Source organism: Maylandia zebra, linkage group LG11, assembly GCF_041146795.1.
Source record: "Maylandia zebra isolate NMK-2024a linkage group LG11, Mzebra_GT3a, whole genome shotgun sequence".
Lineage (NCBI taxonomy): Eukaryota > Metazoa > Chordata > Actinopteri > Cichliformes > Cichlidae > Maylandia > Maylandia zebra.
Genome location: NC_135177.1, coordinates 15,066,728 through 15,072,727, shown reverse-complemented (window position 1 = coordinate 15,072,727; position 6,000 = coordinate 15,066,728).

Below are 6,000 nucleotides of genomic sequence, written 5' to 3'. Positions count from 1 at the left end.
TTACCCAGCACAATACACCACTTTCAGATTATACCAAATGCACTTTATAATGTTCCAGATGCCATTTTTTTTACCCACTGCAGCAGCGATATCCCATTAAATTGTAAGAACAGACATGATGAACTGTAATGGTGGCTGTGGTGCTAAAGCATGGCATCGTTCAGTTTTTATCTCCAAGTTACTTCCAGCTAGGGTAAATTTATATTGTTGCTTACATTCACGGCCAACAAGTATCATAATGTCATCTTTAGATTTATCTCTGAGACCTGCTTTTGGTCATTTTAGAACTGACTTTCAAAGTCATGTGTGAATTTTTTTTTCTCTGAAAAAAACAACGAAAAAAAAGTGTAAGAATGTAAGACAGTGCAGCAAACAGAAGACGAGGGAATAGAAAATGCAGAAGAGCATGAACATGTGGTGACATTTGTCACAGCTTTGTATTGTTAGTATGGTAAACCACTGTACATAGGAGCCATATGTTTCATTTCCATTGTACGTTTTTGGTATTTTTTGTTCTGTTGTGTGTGTGTGTGTGTGTGTGTGTGTGTGTGTGTGTGTGTGTGTGTGTGTGTGTGTGTGTGTGTGTGTGTGTTGTATGTTGGAGTAAAAGTACTTTCACCTCGCATGACGTGGAAATCTGAAACTATGTCGGGCAAGATCTTTAGGAAAGACAATGAACAATACCCTTCTTGAGTCTACTTATACTCTGAAAATGTTTCTAGATATCAGCATAGCTTACACAGTATGAAAGACATTTCTATTGGGTGTTACTGGCTTACAGTATTCATCTACGCAAAATTCAGACAAAAGTTTGGGGAAAGCTGCAGCCTTCTGCTGGATAATCTGTCACTGTGGTAAGTGTAAGTGTTGATTTGGCACTAAAATCTTCAATGGTGAAAACTACTTTGAAACATTTGCTGCTATCATTTGTTGCCAATTTGTATTCACTTGATAGCGCTTAAATGAAAAAAAAAATCATCTTTTTGAACTTTCAGTTGGATACATTTTTTTATTAATTAATTATTTTTTTATTTTTTGCTAAATTTCGTGCTGAGTGTTTTGAGAGTGGAGTTAAGTAGCGATGGGTGGCTCTGAGAAACAAAGGATACTTCACAGTTAGGGAGATTTTTGTGAATCACATGGTAGACAAGCCCTAAAGCATACCCTGCTTTCTAATGCTTTTTGGCTCTAATAGTGACCATAAATTACAAAATTCAATTATTATTTTTATTTAATAAGACTTTTTTTTTTTTTTTTTTTTTTTTTTTTGCCTGTCCCATTTGGTTCTTTAGCCATCAGAATTGTTGTCTGAAGACCAACAAGGATACCCAATGGATTTACTTTGCCAAATGGATCATCGTGGCATTGCCGTATTGGTCCATTTGACTGACCTTTGTTTTTATTATTTATTATATTTTATTTTCAGATGTTACAGACGGGACAGACATGAGTGAGGGATAGGAAAGGGAGAAAGAAAGAGGAAGGAAAGGAAAAACAGAAGGGGAGAGGGACAGTGAGAAAGGGGGGGAGAAAAAAAATAAAAATCTCCTGGATCACCTGTTGAGAGAAGAATAGAAAACAAGCAGAAAAAAAAAACAAAGCAACATACTAAACACAACACCATCGCATTAATCTAGCTAAGCGTAAACAGCAGTAAATACTAAATATTCAATGTTGTTGTGCAGCACGCAGGACAGATGTGCTTTGAAGTAGCAGCCAAGAAAGGTGTAATTTGGGTCTACGAGCAGTGAACACCCGTGTGCATACCTGTGTGGATCCGCGCGCTTGCATTCCAAAGGTTTCTCCATGTAATGATCTGCTAGGGAGTGTGTGGGGGGGCCACAGCCCCGTCCTCCGGGGTGTGAAGCGGGTATGGAGGAGATCAAAACTCCAGACATCCAGAGGCCCCCAGAACACAAGAGACCATGGAAGACCAACAGAGGGGCAGCCGCGCCACTGTTCCAGTAAGAGCTGAGGAGAGTCCCCGATGAGGGCTCACTCAGCAGCCGTGGAGCAGAAGCCAGGGGGAGTTGCAGTGACGCGCCCATGAGCTCCGCCGGCCCCCAGCTGTGCCTGAGTGACCGAGCCCCAGGCCGAGAGGCCGGGGGCACCCAACCTCCGAAGGGGCCCAAGCGAGCCCTAGGCTCCAGGCCCCGATAAGCAGCCGCCAAGGAGTGAGCCGGTGTGTACCTGGACGCCCACCCCCAGACACAAAGAACCACCAACACACCGACACCTGAGGGAGTCCGCCACCGGCAGGGGAAGTGGTGGTGGGCGGAGATAGGCCTCCAAACCTTGGAGGGCCTGAGGTGTCCCCAGAGAGGTGGCGTCTGATACCCAACCTGACATATAGACACAGACATACAGGCACACACAGACACAAACATCCATCCCCCCCCCAACCCCCCATGCTCTCATATGCACTCACTCCACACTCAACCAACATGGAGACAGACATAAAGAGACGCTGTACACACGATCACACTCCCCAAGCGTACTCTACAAACCGGGTCTAGGTACCCTTGCCCCTGGAGGGGGAACTGCACCCAGACCCAGGTGGTGTTACCCTTTTCCCTGCGGTGGGGGGAGGCAGACCACCCCGACCCCGCAGCAGCAGGGAGGCCCCACACTCCAGACCGCAGTCGGACGGCCAACTCCTCCTCCTAGCCCCCCCGCTCCAGCAGGTCGCAGAGAATGGGGGTGAGAGAAGACTCCAAACCTCCCTCCACCCGCTCATTGTAGTGTTGATGGATGTGTGTTCTAAGGTGCATTTAAAACCCAGGAGGGCATGGAGCTGCCTGCCAGAGAGCAGCAGGTAAGCGCATGGTCCCTCCTGCTAGCCCTCAATGTCTACGTGTATGTACCCCACCCCTGGCAACGACGCCAGGGGTGGGGTGTACACCCTGATGGTACTTTGGATTCCGTGTATCGTGCCCACCCCCAAGATCCTATATGTATGTGTAATGAGAGTGTGAGTAATGTGAATGTCTAAGTTGTGGGATAAAATTGAGGCAGAGGCAGCCAGACGAGGGGGGGGGGGGTAGCCTCCTCTGCACCCTGGTGACATACCCCTACTCCAAGGTCCTGCATGTGTGGGTGGTTGTGGTGGAGCAGGAAGAGGGAGGCAGCTGGAGATGGGGAGGGAAGGAAGGGAGGGGCAAGTGACCCCTCCCTGGGGCCAGCTCCCCCGCTGACCCCAGTAGGCACCCCCATACTCCGCGACCCGCCAGAGAAAGGGGGCCCAGGCCCATCCAGACCGGGGCCCAGCGCAGCAGCACCTCCCGGCCCCACAGAGCCCGGGACAGTCCACCCAACCCCACCACAGAGAAAACTGCACCCACCCCACCATCCACTCATCTTCCAGACTACATAAGACAATAAACACCCAGGTTGAAATCTTCCTCCACCTCTCCTGTATCTCCCCCTCCTGCAGAGAGAGCCCCTGAGGAGAGGAAAGCTCCTGCAAGATGTGACAATCTTCCCCACCAGTTGAAGAGCCCCCCAGGTGGCTCGATGCACCGGCGGCACCCTGCTCCAGGGCTGGGCCCCCATGCACCCACCCGCCCATAACCCTGGCAACACACCAACCAGGACCCAAGCCCCCGAGGCCCGGCCCGGGCCCCAGCCCAGAGACGGAGTGCCCCCAGAACCCACCCAGGGGCAGCCAGGATACCAGGTCAGTAACCCACGTCCGTCAGCACAGACCCTCCCCTAGCCCCGCTGCACGCAGCCACGAGGAAACAGTCACCTGAGAGCCAACAGAGCCCCTAACCGGACATGACCGCTACCCCGGGTTGAGCCCCCCAAGGAAGATGCCTCCGGGGAACCCCCCGACGCCCTAAGCCTGTCCCTACCCCCACACCAATCACAACAGTGAAGGCGGGACCAAACTATGACCCCCCACCCCCACTAGGTGATGGAGCTGATCAAAGGAGCCCCTCTTTTTTTGCTTAAGAAGTCGCCCCCTTGTGGCCTTTTTAAAGAATGCGATGAAACATCAATGCTTTCTTTAGGAGGTTATTGTATTAGTTTTGAAAAGTCAGACAGTGCACCACGAGCCAAATAGAGGTCAAAGCTTCAGAATTGTCTTTACACTTTAAAGATGTTCAGAAGCCCTCTTTAAAAATGTAAAAGATAATATGACGCGGCATGATACTAACATATAAGGCAATGACAGCAGTTACAGTATGAGCAACTATATGAATGGTTAAAATTCTTTAAGTACCTGATGAACAGCAGTGTTATTATAGTTTTAATCAATCGCTTTGATGCAGTTCTCACATCAGAAATGTCAGTAACACATTTCCCCACACACATTGGCCTTTTCTCTCTGTTTTTGTGCACACTGCTATAGTTTCCATGCATACTTCACTGCTAAAGACATTTGTTATTATCTGAATCTCACAAGTCATCAAAACAGTTTGTGCTTTTGTCAGCCACAACTCTAAATCTCACACTTTCCTGAATATTCTACAGCTTGGCATTGACATTTTCAATTAAATTACTTTTGACTCATTTTGAAATATATAAAAGAACAAGGCCACTAACACATTGTCAGTGGTATGTCAGAATGCTGCTATATTATATATAAACACACACACACACACACACACACACACACACACACACACACACACACACATAAGAGCCTTCATCAGGAACTCAATGGGGATGTGGCGTACAACACTAGAGGCCAACTCCAAGCCTATAGCACAAGTCACCATCAAGTGCGGGATCTACCAAGGAGATGCTCTGTCCCCACTGCTGTTCTGCATAGGCCTGAACCCCCTCAGTGAGATCATTAACAAGACTGGCTACGGATACCGACTACGGAACGGAGCAGTTGTCAGCCACCTCCTGTACATGGATGACATCAAACTGTATGCCAAGAGTGAACGAGACATCGATTCACTGATCCACACTACCAGGCTATACAGCAATGACATTGGAATGTCGTTTGGACTGGAGAAGTGTAGTCAGATGGTAACAAAGAGAGGGAAGTTAGTCAGAACTGAGGGGATTGAACTACCAGAAGGCAACATTGCAGACATAGAGGACAGTTACAAGTACCTGGGGATCCCGCAGGCGAATGGGAACCATGAAGAGGCCGCTAGAAAAGCTGCAACCACCAAGTACCTGCAGAGGGTCAGGCAAGTCCTGAGGAGTCAGCTGAATGGTAAGAACAAGATCCGGGCCATCAACACGTACGCCCTGCCCGTGATCAGGTACCCTGCTGGGGTAATAGGCTGGCCAAAGGAGGAGATAGAAGCCACTGACATAAAGACAAGAAAGCTCCTTACCATGCATGGAGGGTTTCACCCCAAGTCCAGCACCCTGAGGCTGTACGCTAAGCGGAAGGAAGGGGGCCGGGGACTGGTGAGTGTCAGCACCACAGTCCAGGATGAGACAACGAACATCCAAGAATACATTGGGAAGATGGCCCCAACTGACCGAGTGCTCAGTGAATACCTCAGGCAGCAGAAACCCAAGAAAGAGGAGGGAGACGAGGCACCATCATGGAAGGACAGGCCCCTGCACGGTATGTACCACCGGCAAATAGAGGAGGTGGCTGATATCCAGAAATCCTACCAGTGGCTGGACAAAGCTGGACTGAAAGACAGCACAGAGGCACTAATCATGGCAGCACAAGAACAAGCTCTGAGCACAAGATCCATAGAGGCTGGGGTCTATCACACCAGGCAAGACCCCAGGTGCAGGCTGTGTAAAGATGCCCCAGAGACAATCCAGCACATAACAGCAGGGTGCAAGATGCTAGCAGGCAAGGCATACATGGAACGCCATAACCAAGTGGCCGGCATAGTGTACAGGAACATCTGTGCCGAGTATAATCTGGAAGTCCCGAGGTAAAAATGGGAGATGCCCCCAAGGGTGGAGAATGACCGAGCTAAGATCCTGTGGGACTTCCAGATACAGACGGACAAAATGGTGGTGGCTAACCAACCGGACATAGTGGTGGTAGAGAAACAGAAGAAGACGGCC